Source organism: Dendrobates tinctorius, unplaced genomic scaffold (assembly GCF_039654945.1).
Source record: "Dendrobates tinctorius isolate UK_male_01 unplaced genomic scaffold, ASM3965494v1 ptg000304l, whole genome shotgun sequence".
NCBI classification, from domain to species: Eukaryota; Metazoa; Chordata; class Amphibia; order Anura; family Dendrobatidae; genus Dendrobates; species Dendrobates tinctorius.
Genome location: NW_027361971.1, coordinates 5,574,023 through 5,589,190, shown reverse-complemented (window position 1 = coordinate 5,589,190; position 15,168 = coordinate 5,574,023). Strand labels below are relative to the sequence as shown.

The window sequence follows — 15,168 nt, the reverse complement described above, 5'->3', positions numbered from 1 at the left end:
TCCGCTCCATACACCTCGTACACACGTGGCTCCGCTCCTTACACCTTGAACACACGCGGCTCTGCTCCATACACACGTGACTCCACTCCATACACCTCGTACACACAAGGCTCCGCTCTGTACACCTCGTACACACACGGCTCCGCTCCGTACACTTTCTACACATGCGGCTCTGCTCTGAAAACCTCGTACACACGCGGCTCCGCTCCGTACACCCTGTACACACACGTCTCCATTCCGTACACCTTGTACACACGCAGCTCCGCTCCGTATACCCCGTACACGCGGCTCCGCTCTGTACACCTCGTACACACATGGCTCCGCTCCGTACACCTCGTACACACACGGCTACGCTCCATACACTTCGTACTCACAGCTCCGTTCTGCACACCCCATACACATGCGACTACACTCCGTACACCTTGTACACACACAGCTCCGCTCCGTACACCAAGTGCACACGCGGATCTGCTCTGCACACTTTGTACACACATGGCTCCGCTCCGTACACCTTGTACACACGCAGCTTCGCTTCTTACACCTCATACACAAGCGGCTCCACTCCGTACACACGCGGCTCCGCTCCGTACACCTCATACACACATGGCTCCGCTCTGTACACCTCATACACACACGGCTCCGCTCCGTACACCAAGTGCACACGCGGCTCCGCTCCGTACACCTCGTACACATGCGGCTTCGCTCCTTACACCTCGTACACATGCAGCTCCGCTCTGTACATCTCGTACACACACGGCTCCTCTCCGTACACCAAGTACACACGTGGCTCTGCTCCGCACACCTCGCATAGACTCATGGCTCCGCTCCATACACCTCATACACACACGGCTCCGCTCCGAACACCTTGTACACACACAGCTCCGCTCCGTACACCTTGTACACATGGCTCCGCTCCATACACCTCGTACACACGTCTCCGCTCTACACACCTCATACACACGAGGCTCCACTCCGTACACCTTGTACAGACACAGCTCCGCTCCGTACACCAAGTGCACACGCAGCTCCACTCCGTACATCTCATACCCACGTGGCTCCGCTCCTTACACCTCATACACACGCGGCTCTGCTTCGGACAACTCGTACACACACGGCTCCGCTCCGTACATCTCATACACACGCGGCTCCGCTCCGTACACCTCGTTCACAAGGCTCTGCTACATCCACCCTGTAAACCCCTCCTGACCCCACACATAAGCTTACCCTCATCCAGCACCATGACAACCAACACAGCAGTGTCCTACATACACCGAGGCCCCTAATCATGTGACCCCCTGACTCCTCCCCTCTTCTGACCTCATCACAGGTCCTGTGCGCACAAAACAGCCCAGCAACATCATTGCTGGCTGTGCGGGGCTGTGGTGGGTCTCTGAGGGAGGGCGAGGATGGGGTGCATGGGGGGTGTGCGGCTTATCTGTGCAGTGCAGGAAAAATAGACTCCCAGGCGGGAAAGCGGCGGGGTTAAAATTGGGACACACTATTGACATGCAGGGCAGGGACTAATGAAGGAGGCAGGAGCTGGGGGCAGGTGGGCCTGAGACTGACCGTTGGGAACTATCAAACTGGCAGCTAACTGTTGAGGACTATCACACTGGGGGGTTGGCTATGAGGGACATTATTCTGGGGGCTGAGTGTTGGGAATTATGACACTGGAGGCTGGCTATGGGGGACATTATACTTGTGGCTTGTGAAGACATTATACTGTATATGGGCTGTGGGGACATCATACTATATAGAAGGCTGCTAAGTGCATAATACTGTGTAGGGGACATAATACTGGGGGCTGTGAAAACATCATGCTGTAAAGAGGGCTGTGATGGGCATACTGGGGTCTGTGGTGGCAATACTGTATTAGGGACTGTTGTAACCAATCTGTATAGGGCTCTGTTGGGGAAATTATTTTGTTGAGGGGGCTGTGGTGGACATCAAACTGCATATTGGGGGCAGTGGTGGATATCATACTGTGTGGGGTGCTGTGGGGGGCATTATACTGTATATAACAGGCTGTGGGGGGCATTACACTGTATCGGCTACTGGGGGGCATGATACTGTATGGTGTGCTGTATGGATCATCATACTATATATGGGGGCTGTGGTGGTGACGACACTATATAATGTATATAATGAGGGGCTGTAGTTGACATCATACTGATTGGGGAGTCTGTTGTGATCATCATAGTGAATATTGGACTGTTGTGAATATCATACTGTATAGGTGGCTGTGGTTACCATCATACTGTGTAGGGGGGCAGTGTGAGGAGAGGTACAGTCTGGACAGGGCAGTGTTATGGGAAGTAGGATGACATAGTGTGAAAAGGGGACACAGAATTTATATGGAGAAGGGGCAGTGTTAAATGGGGGCACAGTATGGATAGTGGTTAGCATGGTGGAGGGACAGTGTGGAGATATAGAGAGTGTCAGGGAAAGAAGTGGAGAGGGGACAGCCATGATATATGTCATGGTTCATAAGGGCGGATGGTGTGACGGTTATAGCTGATAATGGCAGACAGTGTGGTGGCTGTAGCTCATAAGGGCAGACAGTGTGAGGCTATATATCACAGAAGGCTTATTTAGCGATAGTATGAACAGATATTTTCATGCAGAAGGCATATTAATAACACTCTTACTTTTAAGGGCACCATGTTAGAAGGTGCTGTAGAAGACCAGAGAAGAGGGAAGTCTGCAGAGACTAGCTGTGGACATGAAAATTCATCATAGCGTCTGGACAAGATGGAGATGACAAGAAAGAACAACTTCAATCGGGGGAAATATCTCCTATAAGGTACCTGGATTAAAATGTGCATTTTTTGATACTGACTTTGTTTCATAAGTGCTGTGGTTCCCATATGGTTCGCAGTCGGATAATGACTGATAACAACAACTCCCAGCATCTACTTACCATTGTTAAGGACACATTGGGAATTGTAGGTTCATATGATATATGTTGTGAGTTCATTTTCCCCTTCACCATTGAGGTCTGATGAACTCCCTCTTCTGGTGAAGGAAGGTAGTGAGGCTGATTACCAAGCACCTGAGCAGGATGATGATGACTGGGTGACTGGAATTGCTGACTGGATATAAGGCAGCCGACGCCCTTCTGCCTTGCTGGTGATTTCTCAGAGGGATTCTAGGAGACCAGTCTGATTCCTGCTCCTCAAAAGCTAAGTTTTCTGCTCTGCTTTTTGCATTTGTGTTTTGGTTTTGTTTTGCCTTGTTTTTCTGGATTTCTGCCATTCCCTGCTGGGGTGAGCTGAATTCCTTTTTGCTCTGTCTTCAGAAAATACCTGAGTACTGATATAGTCTTTTTGAAGCCTAGCGTCTTCAGGGCTTTTTTCCCTATCAGTCTGATGGCTCTTGTTTTGATAGGGTTTTGGCGGATTGCAGACAGCAGCTTTTCTATCCTGTCCTATTTAGTTAGCTTGGGCCCCATCATTTGCTCAGCCTATCTTTCTATCTGTGTGAGTGTTTTTTCATCTTGCTTCACCGTCATTATATGTTTGGGGCTGCCTATTGCTTTGGGGTCTGCTCTGGGGCAGTTTAGATTTCCCTTTCTGTCTTTAGGCTACTTAGTTCTCTGGCTGTGATCGAGGGGTCTAGGGCACCGTAGGAACCCCCCACGGCTACTGCTAGTTGTTGTTGATAAGTTCAGGGGTCTGCAATCCGATAGCTGCCAACTTCTCTGGTTTTCTGGACTTAGCTAGTATTTCTGTTTTTGCCTCCTACAGTGACTCATTCATAACAGAATCACCAGCCATACCGCAGATCCTAGGGTACTCAAAAGCAGGAAAAAATTGTAAAAAAAAAAAAAAAGTGTGTATATTTTTTCCTCTATATCTCTGAGGCCGTAGGGGGAATTTTTTTCTCTCTCAATGGAGATAAAGCAATTGTCTGATCGTGTGGAGCAGCTCGCTGCGGAAGTGCGGGGAATTTCCGCCTACCTTGCTCATTCACATGCTGCTGAACCAAAGATCCCTACTCCTGATGTGTTTTTTGGGGATCGGTCTATATTTTTGAATTTCAAAAATAATTGTAAATTATTTTTTGCCTTAAAGCCTAACTCGTCAGGGAGCTCCGCGCAGCGGGTTAAAATTGTCATCTCTTTGCTGCGTGGCGATCCCCAGGATTGGGCGTTTTCTTTGAAACCAGATGATCCTATTCTGACTAATGTGAACGCATTTTTTCAGGCCTTGGGGTTGTTGTATGACGAACCTAATGCTATTGATCAGGCTGAAAAGACTCTGTTGGCATTGAGCCAGGGTCGAGATTCTGCAGAATTGTACTGTCAAAAATTCCGAAAGTGGGCGGTCCTTACTACCTGGAATGATAATGCCTTGACAGCTCTCTTTCGGAAGGGTTTGTCAGAAGCCGTAAAAGATACTATGGTGGGATTTCCTGTTCCCTCTGGTCTTGACGATTCTATGTCATTAGCCATTCAGGTTGATCGGCGTTTACATGAACGCAGGACTGCACGAGAGGTGTTGCCACCTGTTGAACAAGTGTCTGAACCTATGCAATGTGATAGAGTTTTGTCCAGGGAGCAACGTCAGGAGTTCAGAAGGCGTAATAAGCTGTGTTTTTTTTGTGGAGATGCCTCGCATATTATTTCTGTCTGTCCTAAACGAGAGAAACGTTTTGCACACACGTTTTCTGTTGGTGGTGTTCAACCTAAGTTTCTTCTGGCAATTACTCTGATCTGCTCCCTGTCCACATTTTCCGCCAAGGCTTTTGTGGATTCGGGAGCAGCCCTGAACCTAATGGACTTGGATTTTGCTAAACGTTGTGGATTTCTGATGACACCTCTGCGGACGCCTATCCCTTTGAGGGGGATTGATGCTACTCCTTTGGCGAAAAATAAACCTCAGTTTTGGACCCAGGTGGTAATGCGGGTCACCCCAGACCATCAAGAAAATTGCAGATTTTTGGTGTTGCATAATTTGCATGATACCATTGTTCTGGGGTTTCCCTGGTTGCAAATTCATAATCCAGTTTTGGATTGGAAATCTGTGTCTGTGGTGAGTTGGGGTTGTCGGTGTGCCCTTAGTGAGGCTCCGTTTTTTTCCACCTCTCCATTTGGTGGACTTTTATGATGTATTTAGTGAGAATGAGTCTGTGTCTTTGCCTCCTCATAGGAGTTATGACTGTGCAATTGAACTGAGCCTGGGGTGTAAATTTCCCAAGGGTCGGCTCTTGAATTTATCTGTACCCGAGCACGAGGCTATGCGACCCTATATTAAGGAGGTGTTGGAGAAGGGTCATATTAGACCATCCTCTTCACCCTTAGGTGCTGGGGGTTTTTTTCATGGCCAAAAAGGATGGTTCATTAAAGCCTTGTATTGATTACCGTGCCCTCAACAAAATTACTATTAAATATCAGTGTCCGTTACCCCTGATTTCGGATCTATTCTCCAGAGTTAAAGGTGCTTGCTGGTTTACCAAGCTTGACCTCAGGGGGGCGTATAATCTTATCCGCATTAAGCATGGGGATGAATGGAAGATGGCGTTTAATACTCCGGAGGGACATTTTGAGTACCTGGTGATGCCTTTTGTGCTCACTAATGCCCCTTCTGTCTTCCAGTGCTTCATGAACGACATTTTCCGGGACTTTGTGGATATATTTTTGATTATCTATCTGGATGATATTTTGATCTTCTCCAAGGATTGGGATTCTCATGTGGAACATGTTCGGACTGTGTTCCGGATCTTGAGGGAGAATTCCCTGTATGTCAAAGGATCTAAATGCCTTTTTGGGGTACAGAGGATTTCATTTTTGAGATTTATTTTGTCTCCGTTAACTATTGAAATGGACCCGGCCAAGGTACAGGCCATTTATGATTGGGTTCAGCCCACTTCTTTGAAGGCCCTCCAGAAGTTTTTGGGTTTTGCTAATTTTTATCGGAAATTTATAGCAAAATTTTCTAGTATTGCCAAGCCATTGACTGATCTGACTAAGAAGGGTGCTGATGTGTTGAATTGGTCTCCGGAGGCTGTTTCTTCCTTTCAGGAGCTGAAGCAAAGATTCACTTCTGCCCCGGTTTTACGGCAACCTGATGTCTCACTCCCGTTCCAGGTAGAGGTGGACGCTTCTGAGATTGGTGCAGGAGCTGTTTTGTCCCAAAAGGATCCTGTAACATCTAAAATGAATCCCTGTGCTTTCTTTTCCCGAAAGTTCTCTCCATCTGAACGTAACTATGATGTGGGGAATCGGGAACTGTTAGCCATGAAATGGGCATTTGAGGAGTGGAGACATTGGTTGGAGGGAGCTAAATATCAAGTCGTGGTCCTCACTGACCACAAGAATTGGATTTACCTGGAGTCGGCCAAACGCTTGAACCCTAGACAGGCTAGGTGGGCCTTGTTTTTTACACGTTTTGTGTCAAGGGAGTTTCAGTCTTCCAATTAGAAATCGTCCAGACCTGAATAAGTAAGATGCTTCTTTATTGAACATGCCGGCATGGAGAGAGAATGACAGCCACATCAGGTGTGGGCCGCCCTCTGTCTAACTCAATACATATTCTTAAGAGTTTAAATAGCAAAGCCGAAAGGCGTTGAAAACACTACATTCGCAAAAAGAGTACATGGAATATGCTTAGCTTATTACAGGAAAGATGTATATCTTTGTACCGTGTTAGCCAGTGGATAGAAAAATATTCAGGATTGAGAGTCCTCAGTAGTTGATACCTTTTAATGGCTAACTGAAAAGATGGTAACACATTGCAAGCTTTCGAGACTACTCAGGTCTCTTCATCAGGCTAGACTAATACAAAATCTGAAGTCACATATTTATGCACAATACAGCCTAGAAAATATGCAATAGATAAGACAAGTGACGTGAAGCAGAACTATCAATATGGGAGAGGGAGAAACATAAATATAAACATTGGACCAGTTCATAGATAAGGAGTCCGGATGTTTTATGGTCCTCTGATTGGGGTCTAGTTTTAAAAGGAAATTCCTTAATTGATGTAAAAAGACATAAATCCATGCGACACATTCATTCCAGCACTGAGAGTGTCAAAGTTCGTCATAAATTTGTACTCCCAAACTCGTCTCTCTCTCTGAGATGTGAAGTTACCTTTCAATACCAGTAACTTCATATCCACGCTGCTGTGATCAGGGATACAGAAATGTTTTGCCACAGGTAGATTCATTCTTTTTTCTCTTATTGTGTGACGATGAGCATTCATCCTTGTTCTAAGCTTTTGCCCTGTCTCCCCCACATACAGACCCCCAGTTGGACATTTAGTACAAATAATTAAGTACACCACATTAGATGTAATGCAGGTGAAAGTACCTGGGATCTTGTAGTCCTGATGTGAGTTGGGGATCTTTATCTTGTCCCTGGTCATTATAAATGGACAGGTTTTACATTTTTTCTGGTTGCAAGGAAAGGTTCCTCCAGCTGTTGGAGAGGACAGGGAGCTTCTGACAATGATGCTTCTTAAATTTGGGGGCTGCCTAAAACACAGCAGTGGGGGGTCAGGAAAAATGGATTTTAATCGGGCATCTTTTTGTAGTAAAGGTTGTAATTTCCGTGCAGCTCCCCTTAGCACCTCCAGATTTGGATTGTAGGTGACTACTAGAGACACTCGGTTATTTTCTTCTTTAGCTTTGTAATTTAGCAGGTGATTCCTTGACATTCTGGTGGCTCTTGTAATTTGGTTTTCAATTGTTCTTGGATGGTAACCCTGATTCAAAAAGGTCTTTTTGAGGTGACCAAGGTGTTTGTCTCTATCCATGGGGTTGGAACATATACGATTGCATCTGATAGCTTGGCTATAGATAATAGAGTTCTTTATGTGTTTTGGATGGAAACTGTCCCATTTAAGGTATGTTGGAAGATTTTCATATAATCTACAGGGAGCGTAATATGTTCAGTATATTTATCATTAAGTCCCAAAATTTTCATTCTTCCGTTGGATTCCGAGGTCTCCATTCCTTGATGCATAGTTTTTGTTATGGCAGAGTCAATCAGTCTTTGAACAAGTCCTCTAATGCATAGAATAGCGCAGCATCCACAAACAATCAGCACTCCGGCCACGATGGTAAGAGATGTCAACGCAGAAGTGAATAATCCGGACCATCCTACAGTCCAGGAATATGTCGTCATATCCAGAGTTCTCTGCTAATTCATTAGACAGGGCAGTCAGTCCATCAAGAGCTTTGGAGATACTTCAATCAGGATCTGAATTAGGGATAAAGGGTGCAACAAAAATCCTCCAAACATTTCATATACACCTCCCTTTTCTGCTAAGAACTTGTCTATTGCCATGCTATTCTGCCAAGCCATGAGAGGAGTTGGTCCTAATTGCTCAGCTTGTCTATTGCCATGCTATTCTGCCAAGCCATGAGAGGAGTTGGTCCTAATTGCTCAGCTATCCCTTTAACTGCATCTCGGGTATAATTAACAAATCTCTGCTGGTTATAGTATAAGTAATTTATCCAATCTACATTCTTTTTTATAATCACCCACCAAATTATGGATTCCCACCCGGCTTCTACCTGGTTCCTAGCCTTGTACTCGATGGACACTCCCCTGGGAACTCCGATGTCATCTCTGTAGATACTAGAATGGAAGGATCCATGCGGAGTTTCACACTTCTGTCTCTTCCACTACGTACCTTTGGCCATATCCCTGTTGACAACAGGTGGAACGGCATGATTAGCTGGACCACTGCACAATCCCCTCGGGAACCATGTGGTAGTCTGGCTCTCATGGTTTTATCACCGCATAACCACCATATATCCGCTCTCAGGGTAGTCTGGTCTGACCATATGGCTGAGTACTTGGCCCTGTGGGAGACAATGATCCGTTCTCTACAAGAGTCGCCTTGGAGCTCTCCGAAGTCGTGCCCATGCCCTGGAAGACTAAAACAAGTATAGTTACCAGGATTAGCAATCACCTGTGGTGGGATATCCGGTTTGTCAAGTGGAGGATATAAAAATGATAACATTTTACATTTTCCTTCCCTTTCTGAGCAGACATAAGTTTTACTATATAACTTAATTTTTTAAACCTTTTTGCAATGTATTTAAGCCATTCTAACCATTCATTCTTCTCACAGCCTCTCTCTAGAGCTAGTTTATCTTCATAAGTTAGGTTAGACAATCTAACTATGAACCCTATAGACTCTATTAGGGTTTTTTCTGACATACCTTCCTTGGGTCTATGTATGCTGTTATTCTGAGCTTCTATGTAGAAATGTCCTATTGGGTCTGCCCCTGATATATCAGGTCCTATAACCTTTGATCCCTCATCTTAGGGTTTTTTAAAGTTCTCAGTAGCTGATTACAATTATTCTTATTTGTGTAAGGGGATCTCCTTTTTCCTAATGGAGAATCAGGCATTAAAATCTATGTAGCCATAAGGCGTATACCTATAGTCTCGGGCTACAATTGTCCATGCTGCTTTACTCCAGTCACACACTTCCATCCCCTCTGCTATTAGAGCTCATAACACAAACATACTTATCAGACTCTGCTAGTTTCACAGCTTGGTCCCTTATCTCTGCATCATTTATACAACAGACAGAAATCCACTAACATGGCAGCCTCCTGCCCGATTTCAAAAGTAGGATTTTAAAGTCCTAAATCTGATACCATTCTACCACCCTGGACTTTCCTCTCCTGCTGGGTCCATTACCCTCCAATCTCCCATCACTATGGTCACGAAGAATATACATGTGACTAAAGGGGGTTTTACACTAAGCGATATCGCTAGCAATATCGCTAAAACGTCACTGGTTTTGTGACGTTATAGCGATATTGCTAGCGATATCGCTATGTGTGATACTTACCAGCGACTGGCTCCCCCGCTGTCCATCGCTGATCGCGCGAGAATGTCCGGCTCCATTTCTCGTCGTCAGCTTCCTGCTGGGCTTCCTGCTGGCGCCGACGAGCGACGCGTGGAGGCGGGCGGGAGGACGTCAGGATCGCTGTGTGTGAAAGGTGAGTATCGTGCGCTGCGTCGCTGCTGCATCGCTGTGAGGTCTTTCTGTATGAAAGCTCACTAGCGATCATTTAGCGATGCACCAGCGATCCTGACCGGGTCGGATCGCTGGTGCATCGCTAAATGTAAAAGGGCCTTAACCCTGATGTACACATCCTAGATCTGACCGTCTTGTCCGGGTAGGGGGATGAATGGGAGACTTCACCAGTTTGAGAAAAGCTTTCCCTTATGGAAAACCTCCCTTTGTAGCTGGACTTTGACAAGCAAGTCAGATCCTACTCTGTCCCTACCTGTCTGACAAGTTTACAGTATGAGAGATGGATCCAGGAATCTTGACCACAGTAGGAGAAGTCTACAGGACTTGGTAAGGACCTTCCCACTTAGGATGGTGCTGGTGTCTCTTCTTTATCACCTTCACAAGGACCCAGTCTGCAGGTTTTACGATTTCAGGTTTTGTTAGTGAGTTTTCTGGAACAAAACTACGAGTAGAAACTTCTTTGTGAGTTAATATCTTAGCCATATATTCTGCTTATGTACTATCAACTTCCTCATCTATCCTTTTAAACAGTTTTAGCTGAGGTAACAGAAAAGGTCTCCCGTATGTGACTTCAAAGGCTGTCAGCACTACCGATGTCCGTGTGACATACATATTTATTACAACCAATAGGAAACAGTACCACCAATTTTTCCTGTTTCCTGCATGGTCTTTGTCAACCTATTTTTCAAGATCCCGCTGTGTCTCCCAACCAGTCCGGCTGACTGAGGATGACGGGCACAGTGGTTTCCCAACTCAATTGACAATGTTTTAGGTAATAATAACATTACTTAGTTTACTATATATTTTTTGGAACCCCAAATCTGGGTATGATTTCCTTTAGAAGGACCTTTGGTACCATTAATGCATCAGGGTGGACAGCTTCAATCCACCTGCTGAAAGCATCCATAATAACGAGGCCGGACTTTTTCCCTCACACTTGTTCAATAAAATCCATACAAATGTGTTGGAATAAGTATTCAGGGTGAGGACATTGTCCTCTTTCTGGTCTTAGATTCCTTTAGGAATTATTTTTGCACAAGTAATGCAGATTAAACAAAAAATTTTAATAGTTAGTAAAGCCATACATCATAACTACGTAAGATATGATCTCTACCATCCCTCCTGTTGAGACATAGCTTATGCCATGGCTCAATACTGTGACATATCTTAGGAGGTCACTGGACAGTTTATACATATAGGTCATCTTTAAAGATAACCCCTTTTGTTACCAATTTTTTTTTTTTTATTTTATTTTAATGCCAATAGCATGTCATCCACATATAAGAGCATCTGGCTCCCTTCTGGTGACTCACATTGAGCTAGGTTAGCCGATTTTACCTGGTAAACAATAGTAGGTGATTCACAGTACCCTTGTAGGATACTGGTGACTGTATACCTGCTCCCTTTATATGTGAATACAAACCAAACCTGGCTATCTGGATGTACCAGGATGCTGAAGAAGACATTACTGAGATCACTGTAAAGACCTTATGTTCCGGTCTCCCGTCATTCAGCAGAGTATGGGGGTCTGGCACTGTGGGGGCTCTTGTTATCACAGCCTCATTTACAGATGGGGGCGCCCTCCCTACTGGAAACAAGGCTGTGTTACAAGGTGAGCTGGACAGGGTATAATGACCCTTATTATCAATCCCACATCTGCAGGTCATGAGGAACACAAAGATTCTGGGTATGTGGTCAATTCTTCCTCTAATTCTAGGAAAGGATCAGCATTTCTCACTCGTTCCCCTGCCTCGCTGCAGGTGGACACTGGGTTTAGAAATGGTGTTCCACTTTAGTATCTGTGAACATGCCTGCAGTCTGGCATTGTAAAATGAGCCATCACCCAAATCCTCCCATTGTTACTTTCCTTACACTCTTCAACAAAATCACCAAGGAATTTCCATGATCTACCTTCACATCTGGAGAAGGAAACATGTGGCACAGTACCTCTAAAAATCAAAAGCAACAGTTTAATTTGTCCTGACAGATTACACCTGACGGCACAGTTCCCTTTATAATTCCAGTATATGATGTGCAAAGAACAATCTAGAGCATGGAAATTCCCATATTTTACATCAGGACCCCTGAAATACCTGTAGTATATGGTGCAGTGTAGTTCTTCAGGTGTGTGAACATCTACATTTGTATACCTTTATCTATTGCTTCCTTGATGAAGGACTCAGTAATAAAGGATGGTCCTGCAGTTATTAGATCTAGACTGTAATAATATCTGGATTCTCCATACCCCTGGATCATCATTGTCTCAGCCATGGATTTCACCTATAGTCCTGCAGCAGTAGGAATTATTCCCAGGCTCAGGGCTTGCATCATATCCCTCCCACACAGCTGATAATATAATTTGTGTAATTGCACTTTTACCTGTGCCGAGGGCCCGGTGTCTCCACAGGCGTAGACAATGGCTCTCTGTGTCTTACCACTTGCTCCTTTTACCACTATGCAGGCAGCAGACAATCCAATAGTCGGTATCTCTTCTGGATGTACTAAGGTTCTAGTGGCTCCTGAATCAACAAGAAAAGTGACCTCATGTCTTCCCACAAGGATGGTTACTTCTGGAAATACAGTGTTCTGTATATACATTTCTATTTCATCTAAGTTAAATATTACTTCAGGAATCTTACTTTTTTCCTCTGGCAAAAAGGGATCTGATATTTGTGATGTGATGTTGTTTTTATCAGTTGCATTTAGTCATTGGTTTTGTATATTTGGGGCGTATTGTCTATCTGGGCATTGTCGGATAAGGTTTCCAGTTTTCCCACAATGCCAACAAGATGGTCTGTCTCCTACTCTCTTACCTCTCCCCCTTCCTCTTCCTCTACCCTTGTGTCCTTGTCCTTTATTTGGATCTTTTTGGGCAAAGAAGATCTCACACCTATCATCAGCTAAAAATACCTGACCCTTTTTAGCTTCTTTCTTGTCTTTGAAGTACCGTTCTGCATGCCTGGCGTAATCTAAAACTTCAGTCAGTCTGGCTGTCCTGTGTGTAACCATGTGTTTGGTAATATACCCACTTATTTGGAACTGACAACCCTTTAAGAAGGCGTTTTTTAATTGCTGTTCATAGTGGGTATCATTCATCATATTAGCAGGTGGGACTATGCCACTATGGATGTCAAATACCTTTTTAATTCTGTGATAATATCTATCGACATCCTCATCATCCTGCTGTATAGTCCTATTAATTTCTGTCCAATTTGCTGTACCTGTGTACCTTGTCCTTACTCTATCCATTAAATTCCCCATGTTCACAGCTTATCTTACAATCTCAAAAACTGTTAGTTTATATTTTATAGTACCTTCTACTGGTTATTCAAGATGAAAGTGACATCTGAATGTTCTATTTTCAAAGACACACAATTTTACACTCTATATGGTGCAAAAGTTAGGCTTATCAATCTATAAGCAAAAAGAACACATTGCACATTTAATCTGAAGACTGTTCTCTCTGGGTACTTGATGAAAAAGGACTATATCCAGTTTCATTCAAAAGACACCTCCTTTGTACAATCTTAACAACTTTCCAGCCTTCAGATGTAATGGGCAATAAAAATTCTGCCTTACATTGAGGACAAGATCATAATATATATCTATGGGATAAAGTCCCATAATGATGTTACATAAAATTCTTAAACACAAAAAGACAAACAAGATAAGGACTATACACAATATAAACCCTGGAGCACAATGGATTTCCACCCACTTTTAAGAAGTTTGACAAATATCAGTGAAATTCATATGTCAACAAGAAGATAAAAAACCAACAGCAACAATTCAATTACTGCTACTAATATCCAGGATCTAAATAATCCTCACTGATTACACTATGTCCTAGATATTTACCAGCTTGTATCTCTATATCTTGCCATCTCCGTCCAATGAAGACCTGTAAGGGCCTAGTATGACAAACAAACGTGAACGGTCCCCAAGGAATGGGGTCACGATGATAAATGTGGTCACTGATCTGAATGAGATAAATATGCTCACAGGGACTTCTGACTAGTGTAACAGTACAAACACACACGTACAACAATCTTCACAGTTAGGGATTGGACAGACACACGTACACAGAGACATAAGACAGGAGAGTAAAGTTCCCTCGTACTCCTATTCCTGAAGTGCTGAGATAAAGTCCAATGACACCGCCTCTTTATATCCAGAGACGTTCCCGTTCTTAAAATCAGGTATTCAGAGCACCACCGGCGCGGACTCTACTAACTCCTCAGTGATCGTGATAAGGTCCCATTTGACCGCCACAAATCTGACTTTGTGTCCACTTTTTAAACGAGGAGGGTTCAGACACTCTGTGTTATTAAAAGAAAAACATATAACAAAACAACATAGAATATTTTCTATGGGAATCAGGTGTCGTGTACCTAGGTGATATATACCACTATAATAACCTATGATTTGTCTCCAGTCCACACATGACTGTTGACCACGCCTACTGGACTCCCTAATACAGTCAGGATTTTATATTGCAATCCTCATACATTCACTTAAGATAACATTCAAGGAGTCTCATGTGTAAACATAAAACATATATTTATGGCGTTTTAGTTCTATGTAATTTTAAAAGACAGACAAAACAGCACACTTAACAGAAAACAACATTCAACAAAGTACAGAAGACAAAACAGAATACCGGCAAAAATTCATCTTATACTGGGTTCTATTTTAGGTTAATCCAGCGGATTCCTTAATCCGACGAGAATCTCCCTCGATTCTCCCATCTAGATCAATTTAACGTGCACACGGAGTTTTTTATTCCACAGTAGCCTTCTCACACTGGCTTTGTACCCATTCTACAGAATATCTTACAAGAACTAACAAACCCCAAATCTATGGAGCTTAGCAACTTACAGGAGTTCTTATAACCCCAATTGCATGTAAACAACTTCCAACTTACAAGAGCCTCTCACAAACCCCAATTGGAAAAGTCTACAATCACAGTTCCCATTCAATTCCTAGAATAACATTCATACTGGATTAACAAGGTTACCGAATATAATGAAAATTATAAAATGTTCTTACCTGTATTCAGATACAGACGATTCCCAGAGATCCTTAGACTATACGAAATCCGTCACTTTCCCTCAGACCGGGATAACTGATTAATGCCCCTGGTGACGCCTAATGTCAAGGCGGA

General features: G+C 43.9%; 1 protein-coding gene across 1 annotated transcript in view; it reads left to right on the top strand.

Moving 5' to 3' along the window:
• The window catches only part of LOC141073517 (glycophorin-C-like), a 174,545-nt gene that overhangs the window by 116,085 nt on the left and 43,292 nt on the right, over window positions 1-15,168 (top strand). The gene's annotated exons all lie outside the window — the stretch shown is intronic.